The sequence below is a fragment of the Pristiophorus japonicus genome, chromosome 2 (assembly GCF_044704955.1).
Source record: "Pristiophorus japonicus isolate sPriJap1 chromosome 2, sPriJap1.hap1, whole genome shotgun sequence".
NCBI classification, from domain to species: domain Eukaryota; kingdom Metazoa; phylum Chordata; class Chondrichthyes; family Pristiophoridae; genus Pristiophorus; species Pristiophorus japonicus.
The window spans coordinates 161,866,622-161,880,271 of NC_091978.1; the positions used below are offsets into that span (position 1 = coordinate 161,866,622).

Sequence of the window (13,650 nt, forward strand, 5' to 3'; positions counted from 1 at the left end):
ACATCTCCAACACAGACCGTTTCCATTGTTTCCGAAGGATGAGCTACGTCTGGCTGATCTCCCTTGAGCTTCTCTCAATCTGTTGTTGATTGCTCGCATTGTGGGATGATGAGGTGTGATCGGCCATTCATGTGGCCCTTGATTTTGATGGCTTCTGGCGCCACTGTTGAAGGCCTGCTCTCCTGCCTTTGTCTGTGTGTGGGGGTAGCGGTTTGTTTCACAATGTGAACCCCTTGTTCTGATGCCTCGTTGGTTGTCGTACCTGAAGTATAGATCAGCCTCGTTTCTTCTTCGCCTGCCAAGAACGTCTGTGCGACCAGTGCTGCTGCCTCTAGAGTCAAGTTCTTAGTCTCTATAAGCTTTCGGAATATGCCTGCATGGCCTATTCCTTCAATAAAAAAGTCTCTCAGTACTTCTCTCCTTAGTTCATCGGGGAACTCACATGAACTAGCCAGCCTCCGAAGTTCCTCCACGAATTCAGGTATGCTTTGGCCCACACAGCGTCTGTAGTTGTAGAACCTGTGTCTGGCCATGTGTAGGCTGCTCGCTGACTTCAGGTGGTCTCTCACCAGTGTGCTCAACTCGTCAAACGACTTGCTTGCTGGTTTCTCGGGTGCCAGCAGGTCTTTCATTAAAGCGTATGTTTTCGAGCCACAGCTGGTCAAGAGATGGGCTCTTCTCTTGTCTGCCTTATCGTCGCCCAGCCAGTCTTTGGTCACAAAGTTTTGCTGGAGCCTTTCTATAAAGTCATCCCAATTGTCTCCAGCATTGTATTTCTCATCTGAGCTGTTGATAGCCATTCTGTGGATTCTGTGATCCCGTAACTCGTCGCCACTGTTAAGTCCTGACTCTAATGTACTGACTTACATGAGACACATGCTTAAGTCAAGGTCACTCAGGACCTGCATCTTTAATTCACAGCTCTCCAGTGCTGCACTTGCCTGAGACCTCCCTTTATATACCTCAGTGGGACAGGTATGGAGTGTCTCCTGCAAGTGCACCCCTCGTGGTAAGGTATGCTTATTGTTACAGGTCATATCCAGTTACAGTCATGTATAGCATGGTAAGATACAGTTATATACAGTAATGTGAGATACATGACATGATGTATTCTCTGTGGGCTAAAGTTGGGGTAATGTGATGCAGTGTCTGTGGGCTAGGGTTGGTGAAATGTGATGCAGTGTCTGTGGGATCGGGTTGGGGCAATGTGATGCAGTGTCTGTGAGCTAGGGTTGGGGTAATGTGATGCAGTGTCTATGGACAAGGGTTGAGGCAATGTGATGTAGCGTCTATGGACTAGGGTTGGGGCAATGTGATGTATTATCTGTGGGCTAGGTTTGGGGCAATGTGATGTAATGTCTGTGGGCTAGGGTTGGGGTAATGTGATGCAGTGTCTATGGACTAGGGTTGGGCAATGTGATGTAGTGTCTGTGGGCTAGGGTTTAGGCAATGTGATGTATTGTCTGTGGGCTAGGGTTTGGACAATGTGATGCAGTGTCTCTCAACGACATATAGTGCAGTAGTGGCATTCCTTCAAATGAGCCTGCGCTATATGACCTGACTCATGGCATCCTGTCTCCTCCCCTGCTGCTAACCACTCGTTTGTTGTTTTCTATTTTGCTGATGAGGATTCTGAGGTGCCACGTCCTCCTATGGAAGCCTCCACCTCAGCCCATCATGTGTGGGTGGAGGAAGATGATGGCCATGCTGAGGACCCTCCACAGGATCATGAAGCTGTTGCTGGGGGGAGGTGGTGGTGGTGGGGATGGAGAGGGTGAAGGGTGTGTTGGGGGTAATGCAGTCACCATCTTTTTAGCTGTGGCCACAAGTTTCTCGGAGGAAGCCACATTCACAGGCTTCATCCAATCCGAGGTAGCGGCTCCAAGTCGTGTGCAGCAACGCACTCCTAGGCCCCATATGCCGTCTCTTTGGAGGTTGAGTTGGCAAAGCCGGTCCGCTGAAAGACTGGCAAATGTATACCTAGATATGGTGAGACTGTCAAGGGAGAGCGTCAAATTCGGTCGAGAGCACCTCCAGGCCCTGGGTGACATTTCTGACAACATTGTGGCACAATCTACGATACAATCTGCGGACATGAGGGAGGGCATATTGCAGATTGTAGCTGCGATGTGGGAGAACACCGAGGCTGTCAATGTCCTGTGGCAATTGAGAGTCGAGGAGAGGCGGGAGTTCCGGGGTCGGAGCGGCAGCGGCCTACAAAAGACCCAGAGTCGGTGAGGCGTCGGAGAGGCGGGAGTTCCGGGGTCGGAGCGGCAGCGGCCTACAAGAGGCTCAGAGTCGGTGAGGCGTCAGAGAGTCGAGGAGAGGCGGAAGTTTTGAGGTCGGAGCGGCAGCGGCCTACAAAAGGCCCAGAGTTGGTGAGGCGTCGGAGAGTCGAGGAGAGGCGGGAGTTCTGGGGTCGGAGCGGCAGCGGCCTACAAAAGGCCAGCCGGTGCAGCTGCAGCAGGGAGGCAAAGAAGAAGTAGAAGAAGTCACAGCCAAGGGGGTAAGTGATTGGCTGGTGATCGGTAAGTCGTTTTTCTTTTTCTTTTTCTTTCTTTATCAGTAAATAAACTTTAGCATTGTTCAGCATAAGTTAATCTAATGTTAAGTCATGGCAGGAGAGCTCGGACACGTGTTATGTGGGAAATCAGGGACGCTTCCGGTGTCAATGACGCCTACCTGTGCGGGAAGTGTATCTGCCTCCAGCTCCTGTTGGACCCCATTGTGGCACAGCAGCTGTGGGTAGATTCACTCTGGAGCATCCACGATGCTGAGAATGACGTGAATAGCACGTTAAGCGAGTTGGTCTTACCACAGGAAAAGGGTACACATCCAAATAGGGAATGGAAGACCAACAGGAAGAGTAGTGCAAGGAAGGTAGTGCATGGGTCCCCTGCAGTCATCCCCCTGCAAAACAGATACACCGCTTTAGGTACTGTTGAGGGGGATGACTCATCAGGGGAGGGCAGCAGCAGCCAAGTCCATGGCACTGTGGGTGACTCTGCTGCACAGGGGGGCAGGAAAAAGAGTGGGAGAGCGAAAGCGATAGGGGATTCAATTGTAAGGGGAATAGACAGACGTTTCTGTGGCCACAACCGAGATTCCAGGATGGTAAGTTGCCTCCCTGGTGCAAGGGTCAAGGATGTCTTGGAGCGGATGCAGGACATTCTAAAAAGGGAGGGTGAACAGCCAGTTGTCGTAGTGCATATAGGTACCAACGATATAGGTAAAAAAGGGATGAGGTCCTACGAGACGAATTTAGGGAGCGAGGAGTTAAATTAAGTAGGACCTCAAAAGTAGCAATCTCAGGATTGTTACCAGTGCCACGTGCTAGTCAGAGTAGGAATCGCAGGATAGCTCAGATGAATATGTGGCTTGAGCACTGGTGCAGCAGGGAGGGATTCAAATTCCTGGGGCATTGGAACTGGTTCTGGGGGGGGTGGGACCAGTACAAACCGAATGGTCTGCACCTGGGCAGGACCACAACCAATGTCCATGGGGAAGTGTTTGCTTGTGCTGTTTGGGAGGAGTTAAACTAATATAGCAGGGGGATGGGAACCTATGCAGGGAGACAGAGGGAAATAAAATGGAGACAGAAATAATAGATAGAAAGGAGAATAGTAAAAGTGCAGAAACCCAAGGCAAAAAACAAAAAGGGCCACTTTACAGCAAAATTCTAAAGGGTCAAAGTGTGTTAAAAAGACAAGCCTGAAGGCTCTGTGCCTCAATGCGAGGAGTATTCGGAATAAGGTGGACGAATTAACTGCGCAGATAGCAGTTAATGGATATGATGTGATTGGCATCACGGAAACATGGTTCCAAGGTGACCAAGGCTGGGAACTCAACATCCAAGAGTATTCAGCATTTCAGAAGGATAGACAGAAAGGAAAAGGAGGCGGGGTGGCGTTGCTGGTTAAAGAGGAAATTAATGCAATAGTAAGGAAGGACATTAGCTTGGATGATGTGGAATCGGTATGGGTGGAGCTACAGAATACCAAAGGGCAGAAAACGCTAGTGGGAGTTGTGTACAGGCCACCGAATAGTAGGAGTGAGGTTGGGGACAGCATCAAACAAGAAATAAGGGATGTGTGCAATAAAGGTACAGCAGTAATCATGGGCGACTTTAATCTACATATTGATTGGGCTAACCTAACTGGTAGCAATGCGGAGGATTTCCTGGACTGTATTCGGGATGGTTTTCTAGACCAATATGTCGAGGAACCAACCAGAGAGCTGGCCATCCTGGCCAGACTGGGTGATGTGTAATGAGAAGTGATTAATTAGCAATCTTGTTGTGTGAGGCCCCTTGGAGAAGAGTGACCATAATATGGTAAAATTCTTTATTAAGATGGAGAGTGACAAAGTTAATTCAGAAACTAGGGTCCTGAACTTAAGGAAAGGTAACTTTGACGGTATGAGGCGCGAATTGGCTAGATTAGACTGGCAAATGATACTTAAAGGGTTGACAGTGGATAGGCAATGGCAAACCTTTAAAGATCACATTAATGAACTTCAACAAGTGTACATCCCTGTCTGGAGTAAAAATAAAACGGGGAAGGTGGCTCAACCGTAGCTAACAAAGGAAATTAAGGATAGTGTTAAATCCAAGGAAGAGGCATATAAATTAGCCATAAAAAGCAGCAAACCTGAGGACTGGGAGAAATTTAGACTTCAGCAGAGGAGGACAAAGGGTTTAATTAAGAGGGGGAAAATAGAGTACGAGAGGAAGCTTTCCGGAAACGTAAAAACTGACTGCAAAAGCTTCTATAGATATGTGAAGAGAAAAAGATTAGTGAAGACAAACGTAGGTCCCTTGCAGTCGGATTCGGGCAAATTTATAATGGAAAACAAAGAAATGGCAGACTAATTGAACAAGTACTTTGGTTCTGTCTTCACAAAGGAAGATACAAATAATCTTCCAGATGTACTAGGTGACTGGAGGTCTCGTGAGAAGGAGGAACTGAAGGATATCCTTATTAGGCGGGAAATTGTGTTAGGGAAATTGACGGGATTAAAGGCCGATAAATCCCCAGGGCCTGATAGTCTACGTCCCAGAGTACTGAAGGAAGTGGCCCGAGAAATAGTGGATGCATTGGTGATCATTTTCCAGCAGTCAATCGACTCTGGATCAGTTCCTATGGACTGGAGGGTTGCTAATGTAACACCACTTTATAAAAAAGGAGGGAGAGAGAAAACAGGTAATTATAGACTGGTTAGCCTGACATCAGTAGTGGGGAAAATGTTGGAATCAATCATTAAGGATGAAATAGCAGCACATTTGGAAAGTAGTGTTAGGATTGGTCCAAGTCAACATGGATTTATGAAAGGGAAATCATGCTTGACAAATCTTCTGGAATTTTTTGAGGATGTAACTAGCAGAGTGGACAAGGGAGAACAAGTGGATGTGGTGTATTTGGACTTTCAAAAGGCTTTTGACAAGGTCCCACACAAGAGATTGGTGTGCAAAATCAAAGCACATGGTATTGGGGGTAAATTACTGATATGGATAGAGAACTAGTTGGCAGATAGGAAGCAGAGATCGGGATAAACGGGTCCTTTTCAGAATGGCAGGCAGTGACTAGTTGAGTGCCGCAGGGCTCTGTGCTGGGACCCCTGCTCTTTACGATATATATTAATGATTTAGATGATGGAATTGAGTGTAATATTTCCAAGTTTGTAGATGACACTAAACTGGGCGGTGGTGTGAGCTGTGAGGAGGACGTTAAGAGGTTGCAGGGTGATTTGGACAGGTTAGGCGAGTGGGCAAATACATGGCAGATGCAGTATAATGTGGATAAATGTGAGGTTATCCTCTTTGGTGGCAAAAACACAAAGGCAGAATATTATCTGAATGGCGGCAGATTAGGAAAAGAGGAGGTGCAACAAGACCTGGGGGTCATGGTTCATCAGTCACTGAAAGTGGGCATGCAGGTACAGCAGACGGTGAAGAAGGCAAATGGTATGTTGGCCTTCATAGCTAGGGGATTTGAACACAGGAGCAGGGAGGTCTTACTCAGTTGTAAGGACCTTAGTGAGGCCTCACCTGGAATATTGTGTTGAGTTTTGGTCTCTTAATCTGAGGAAGGACGTTCTTGCTATTGAGAGAGTGCAACGAAGGTTCACCAGACTGATTCCAGGGATGGCTGGACTGTCATATGAGGAGAGACTGGATCAACTGGGCCTTTATTCACTGGAATTTAGAAGGATGAGAGAGGATCTCATAGAAAAGTATAAGATTCAGACGGGAATGGACAGGTTTGATGCGGGAAGAATATTCCCGATGTTGGGGAAGTCCAGAACCAGGGGACACAGTCTTAGGATAAGAGTTAGGCCATTTAGGACTGAGATGAGGGAAACTTCTTCATTCAGAGAGTTGTTAACCTATGGAATTCCCTGCTGCAGAGAGTTGTTGATGCCAGTTCATTGGATATATTCAAGAGGGAGTTAGATATGGCCCTTACGGCTAAGGGGATCAAGGGGTATGGAGAGAAAGCAGGAAAAGGGTACTGAGGGAATGATCAGCCATGATCTTATTGAATGGCGGTGCAGGCTCGAAGGGCCGAATGTCCTACTCCTGCACCTATTTTCTATGTTTCTATGTTTCTATGTTTCCATGTCTCGACTTTTGGCACTGCAGCCCCCGTGACATACCACCCAGACTGACAGCACCTGTGAATGGTGAGGTCGAGCAAGAGCCCGAACTTCTCCAGGGGGTCCAATGGCGTCTCCATTATCTCTCCTCCAAAAACAGCAGTGCTCTACGCGCCTTGGGGGCAAGTAGCAGGGGAGGTTTAAGATCAGGGAGGGAAAGGTGGCCGCAGGTAAAAGACGTTCGGTGCAGCGGTTGTTCTTGTTTTGATGTTTTGTTGCTGTTTTGCTGTTGTTTTTTTGTTTTGTCTATTTTATAAAAGTTTTAAAAGTTTAACAAATTCTGTCCAAGTTAAAAATGTATTTAAGTTTCAAAATTAAGGTTTACAATGTTTCAAGAATGTACAAATGTTTCATAAATTTACAAATGTTTTATAAATTCTTTTGTTCACCTTAACCATTCTTGTGCAGTGTCTCAGTTGTAGAATAAGAAGGGGAATAGTTAACATGGTAGGATAGAGTGCACAGGCAACGGTGAAATGTGCCGTTCACTGTTCAAGCAAAGCGTTGATTCATGAGCTGCTGACGTAAGACTTTTGCAGTAGCGAAAGCGGCACGAGGCCTCCCCTATGGTGGTGGTGGTGAGGGTGGTGGCATGGATTCATCTCCAGGCTCCTCGACCTTCTTCACCTCCTCCTTCTCTCTCTCCTGAGATGGTCCTGCAGTCCCCAGTGGCAAATCCTGTCCCCTCATGATGACTAGGTTGTGTAGCATGCAGCACACCACAATGAACTCAGCGACCTGCTGAGGGTAGTATTGCAGGCTGCCTCCAGAGTGGTCCAGGCATCAGAAGCGCTGCTTGTGCACTCCAATTGTCTTTTCAATTATGTTGATTGTGGCTATATGGCTGTCATTATAGCAATGCTCAGCTTCTGTCTGACGGTTCCGGATGGGGGGTCATGAGCCAGGGGGCGAGACCGTAACCTTTGTCCCCGAGCTTCCAGCTGTGGCCTTGTGACTGATGCTCAAACAGGTATGAGACAATGTTCTCACGCAAGATGAAAGCATCATGGATGCTCCCTGGAAACTGGGCATTTACTGCCATGATGCTCTGAATATAGTCGCAAACGATCAGGGAGTAGAATCTCTTTCGGTTTTGGTAAACCTCTGGCTTCTGCCAAGGGGCTTGCAGGGCGATGTGCATACAGTCAATGGCAGCCTGAACCTTGGGAATGTCAACAATTCGTGCAAAACCCACAGCACTCTCATTTTGTGCCTCTTTGGTCATTGGGAACTTTATAAAGCCCATCCTGCATGCGTACAATGCGCTAGCCACCTGGCGAATACAGCTATGTGTGGCAAACTGCAAGATGCAGCATATGTCTCCTGCTGATGCCTGAAAGGAGCTGGAGGCATAGAAAGCAAGTGCTGCAGCCACCTTCACCTTGACGGGCAGTACAGTCCTGATGCTGCTGGTAGGCTGTAGGTCTGCCTTTATGAGCTTGCATATCTCTGTGACCACCTCTTTTCGGAAGTGCAGCCTTCGAATGCACTGTGTCTCAGACAGCTGCAGGTATGAGCGATGTTCCCTGTAAACTCTGGGGAGTAAGGCCTCCTCCTCATACGTCTGCAAGCTCTTTGATTATGCTCAAAATTCTCTTGAATAATCCTTCTTCCAGCTTGATGCTGCATAGAAAAAGCAGCCAGCAATAATGGCAGAGATATTATAGCCCCCATTCTTTTAAGTGACCTCAAATGTCTTCAAATAGCCTTAAAAACAAACTATAAACTCACAAAAACCTAAATGTGCAAAACGCAGCCTTCTCTCCAAATACTTTTAGGTACTGAACTTCTGCTCCATTTTTCAAGATGGCGTCGTTAGCGCTGGGTGTGTCTTGGTCTGATCTGGTAAGACTTTATTTTTTCGGGCATGTTTTTGGGCGGGTGATAAAAATGGCAGTATCGGCGAATTTTCTGCCCGTGACATCGGGGAGCGTTGCACGCCAATTGATGTCATCAAAACGGAAAATAAAATGGGTGGCCGATTATTTTTACTGCCGTCGCTGAACCACTGCTGAAATTTCTGCTTGAGAGCTAAATTTTGTGCGCCACATTTACCGCCAAAAAAAAATCACTTTTTCCACCCCGCCATGGCAGTAAAACGGGCACAAACCTGCCGAATTTCTAGTCCTAAATGTGGTAGAGGAGCAAAGGGATCTGGGAGTACAAATACACAAATCACTAAAAGTAATGACACAGGTTAATAATGCCATACAAAAAGCTAAACAAGTGGTTATTTCTAAAGGGATAGACTTGAAAACTCGAGAAGTTATGCTAAACGTATCAAACCTTAATTAGATCACACTTAGAGTACTGCATACAGTTCTGGTCATCAAACTATAAAAAGGATATAGAGGCACTGGAGAGGGTGCAAAAAAGATTTACAAGGATGATATAAGCAATGTGAAGTTTTCCTATGAGGAAAGGATGAACAGGCTAAGTTTCTTTTCTCTTGAAAAAAGGCTGAAGGATGACCTAATAAAGGTCTTTAAATTTATGAAAGATTCTGATAGAGTAGACACAGAGGCCGCGATTTAACCAACCATGACAAGCCACATGTGGCAGAGGTAGATGACAGGTTGTGACCCCGCTCCCGGCTCCATCCCGTTCTGTGAAAAAAAGATTGCATTGATGGGCTTGTTAAGCCCGCCCTGTGAGGTTCCTGACAATTAAAAGGAAGCGGGTCTGATGACATCATTTGATGACACGTCATCAGCTGGTTTCCTTAAAGGGACCATGTCCACATTCATTTTGACAGTTGTGCTGTCAGTGTTCTGCAGCATTGAGGTGCTGCAAACACTGATAAGCACTGCACAAAGATGCACGGCTGCACCCTGGCTCTCCCATGACTCCCTTCATATGCTTATAGAGGGAGTCGCAGCACACAGGAGGTCCTCTTTCCTTCCAATGGGCAAAAGAGATCTCCCCAGGAGATCAACAAAGCTTGGTTGCACATTGTACAGGAGGGCACAAGCAGGGATGTCGTCAAGAGAACCTGACTGCAGTGGCGCAAACCATTCAATGATCTCAGTAGATCATGAAATGTTACTGAAAGCCACACTCAACTTCATCCTGCTGTGCCACTCATCACATCCCCATCACTTTGCCTTCCCGACCCTACTCCTGCACACCCTTATCTTGCATTTCCACCCATCCCTCTCTCGCTATCTCCATTATAATTTCCCATCTCACTAGCCACCCCTCACACTCATCCTCATCCTTGTCCAATCATACTAACTATAAACTTGCAAGGGTACACACTTGGGTCTTTTAGCCAATGCACATGTAAAGTTTCTGTTAATGTGTTGTCAAATATTAAAATCTTTATTTTCAGCGCTTTGTCTTCTTGGACACATTTGTGGCTTAGTGAGTTATAATGAATGGTGAGATATAACAGTACCCCCCACAATGGTGATGATTGTGAAAAGAATGGCTTAGGCATTGTAGGGATGCTTTATGCTGCTGGTGTGGGCTGGTGCCAACCTGCTCCATCATGTGGCAGCCACGGTGTACAGCATCAAGTGAAGTAAATCTGCCCATGGTGATGCCATCTGTGGCCTCCCAGGCAACAATGTGGTCAGGTGCTGATGCACTGTGTCCTGTGCAGCATCAGGTGATTGCAGAGAAGGTTGGTGTTGTTGTTGGTGCTGCTGGTGTGCCTGGTGGTTTTGGTGTGCCTGGTGATTTTGGTGTGCCTGGTTATATTGGTGTTGGGGCTGATCGTGGTGGGATTCTGCGGACCAAGGTGAGATTTTTTCAAGGGCACCGATGCTGCTGAAATAGCTGGCAGCTGAAGTTGTGATAACAGAAGTGATCTGTCAATGGTGTAATAGGTTGTTCCAAGGAGGTGACACTGGTTAGAGAGTTTATTCCAACCTTCCAAAAGCTCCAAGGTATGTTCCAAATCCTGAAGGCTCCAGTTTCTAAGATTGGAAAGTGAACAGCTGTGAAATGGTAGCTTTTATTCTACTTTTGCAGCTGTCAACTATTCAGAGGAATGGAGAGTCATTGAAAACCTGACCTACTTACCTGACATGATCCCCGAACACTGGGAACCTCATGAAAAAGCTGGAAAATTGGTAAATACATGGTAAAATGTTCTTAACAATTTCAATTGGCTTCCTCACCGCTTGATGTTGGGTCTATAAATCGTAGACAGACCCGGCACTTGGGAAACTGACATGGAGGCGGGTTGACAATGGGCTGTCGACCCGCTGTCAATCTTTTACATTTTGACAGTGGACCTGCCTCCGAACCTGCCCTCAGAGCACTGGCAAAATTCCAGCTAGAGAAAGTGTTTCCACTTGTGAGGAAGAGCAAAGCTGGAAGCCATCGCTATAAGATAGTCATCAAGAAATCAAATAGGGAATTCAGAAGAAACTTCTTTATGCAGACAATGGCGAGAATGTGGAACTTACTACCACAGGGAGTGGTTAAGATGAATAGTATAGATGCCTTTAAGTGGAGCATATGAGGGAGAAGGGAGAAGGGAATAGAAGTTTATGCTGATAGAGTTCGATCGAGGAAGGATGGGAGGAGACTCGGAGCATAAACACCAACATGGACTAGTTGGGCCGAATGGCCTTTTTCTGTGCTGTACATTCTTTGTAATTCTATGTAACCCTTGTCGCTCAGTAGCAAGCCTTTAACTTGCCGTGGTGGGTCAAAAGCGGGTGGCACAGGGGACTGCCGCAGAATGATGGAATGGTGACTATTTCCAAGATCACAGACATTCATGCAGACATACAGCCTGTAGTTGCACACCAGCTGCAAATTGAGGAATTGGAATACTTTTCGGTTCATGAAAATGGCTGAGTTCAGATGAGGTGAACGAAAGGCAATGTGCGTGCACTCAATGGCACCATGCATCATAGGAAAGCCTACAATGTGTGCAATCCCTTGTGCTCGCTCCGCCTGCTTGTCTCCAGCTAGAGGGAATAACATGAAGCTGTCTCTCTATACATAGAGAGCCTCTTTGACCTCCCTTATGCAGCAGTGTACTGGAAACTGTGAGATGTTGCTTATATCTCCAGCAGCAGCCTTGAAGTAGCCAGATGCATAAAAGTTAAGAGCCACACTCACCTTGACAGCCACAGGCTATGCTGTCCTTGCTCTGCTTTGAGGTTACAGTTGTGGCTGCAGCATTTGGCAGATTTCAGTCACACTTCTTTACAAAATCAACCATTGGTCCTCGCTGAAGTTGAGGTCAGAGAATTGCTCCCTAAAAACTCTCAACAAATATGATGTCCTACTAACCGTTTACCCCCACTCCTCCTCTTCTCTCTTCTAGAAGCTTGTCCCGCTCTGCGTGGCCTATTCATTCTCCGAGTAATGTTCAATTCCAAGAGGAAGGACTACCAGGTCACCCATGTCTGGAAGCAACTTGTTTCAACACAAGCTATTAAATCAACAAAAAGTTACTTCAACACCAGCCAGACCACTCCCTGTAGACTATTTAAACTTTAGGCAAGTATAGGAAAGGTCCAAAATCGCAAACAATTACACCAGCAGTTAGAAGAAATAATCCAGCAACTAACCTGTAAGTAGTTCATGATCCATTTAAATTGCGCTGATGGGGCGTCCATCATGCTGTTTAATGCCGTGCTCAGCTGTACAAGGTTAAGATAGGGCGTAGGCTGGAGCTTGGCCTTTGAAAGTGGCAGCGCTGGCATCAAATCAACATTGCACACTGATTGACGTCATAATCGATCTGCTCTGCATGCTGATGAGCATCGTTAGATATGCTCGGATAAACTCATTTACCAATGACGTCTGGCGCGCTTCCCATCAGAAGTGCGCGCGCACTTCTCAGACGCCATTTTTCTCCATTAGGAGGCCGCGTAGCACCCAAAAAATGGGCATTACAGACCCCAATTTTTCCCTCATAGACTTCACATATGGCGGAAGAGTTTACTGAAAAGTAATACATTCCATTTCAATTAATAAACTATTCCCTATGTCATTAGGTTATGATTGGGGTAGATTTTACTTTTTAACGGCAGCCTGTTGTTCATCTTTCATGATTTTTATTTCCATTGGCTTCAAGCAGTCATTCCTCAAGTATGTGTCGCGATAGTGATTGTCTGGAGACTATTTCACCATGAGAAGCCCAATCCTACCCTTAGCCAATATCCACACACTTGCACTTTTAGAGCATAAGAACATAAGATTTAGAGCAGGAGTCAGCCATTCGGCCCCTCGAGCCTGCTCTGCCATTCAATAAGATCATGGCTGATCTTCGACCTCAACTCCACTTTCCTGCACTGTCCCTGTATCCCATGATTCCCTTAATATTCAAAAATCTATTGATCTCTGTCTTGAATATACTCAAAGACTGAGCCTCCAAAACCTCTGGGGTAGAGAATTCCAAAGATTCACCACCCTCTGAGTGAAAATGTTTTTCCTCAGCTTAGTCCTAAATGGCCGACCCCTTACTCTGAGACTGTGACTCCTGGTTTTTGTAGTGTCTCTGCACTGTATTATAAAGTCACACGAGGCATATACTGCAGACAAGGTCACTCATGACCTGCACCTTTATTCCCAGGACCAAGGAGTGTTGAGCCTGCGTGGAACCTCCCTTTAAGTACTTGGCTGACCAGGTGAGGAGTGTCTCCCACAAGTTCACCCCCTGTGGTCAAGGTGTGTATTTTACAGTTGTATACAGTGTACAGTGTTGTTACATATTGGTTACAGTTATGTGAAGGTTACAAACATGACAGTTTTGATTCCCCAGCTAGAGGAAACATCCTCCCTGCATTTACCCTATCAAGCTCTAGCGAATATGGCCTAGTCTACTCAATCTCTCCTCATTGGACAATTCCCCCATTCCAGGAATCAGTCTGATGAACCTTCGTTGCATTCTCTCTATGGCAAGTATATCCTTCCTTAGGTAAGGAAACCAAAACTGTACACAATACTCCAGGTGCGGTCTCACCAAGGCCCTATATAATTACAATAAGATGACTTTACTCTTATACTTAAATCCTCTTGTATTAAAGG

The 13,650-nt window shown here is 46.4% G+C and overlaps 1 protein-coding gene across 3 annotated transcripts in view; it reads right to left on the reverse strand.

Annotated features, from left to right (window-relative positions):
• gabrb1 (gamma-aminobutyric acid type A receptor subunit beta1) overlaps positions 1–13,650 on the reverse strand; it is a 699,552-nt gene that overhangs the window by 662,139 nt on the left and 23,763 nt on the right. The gene's annotated exons all lie outside the window — the stretch shown is intronic.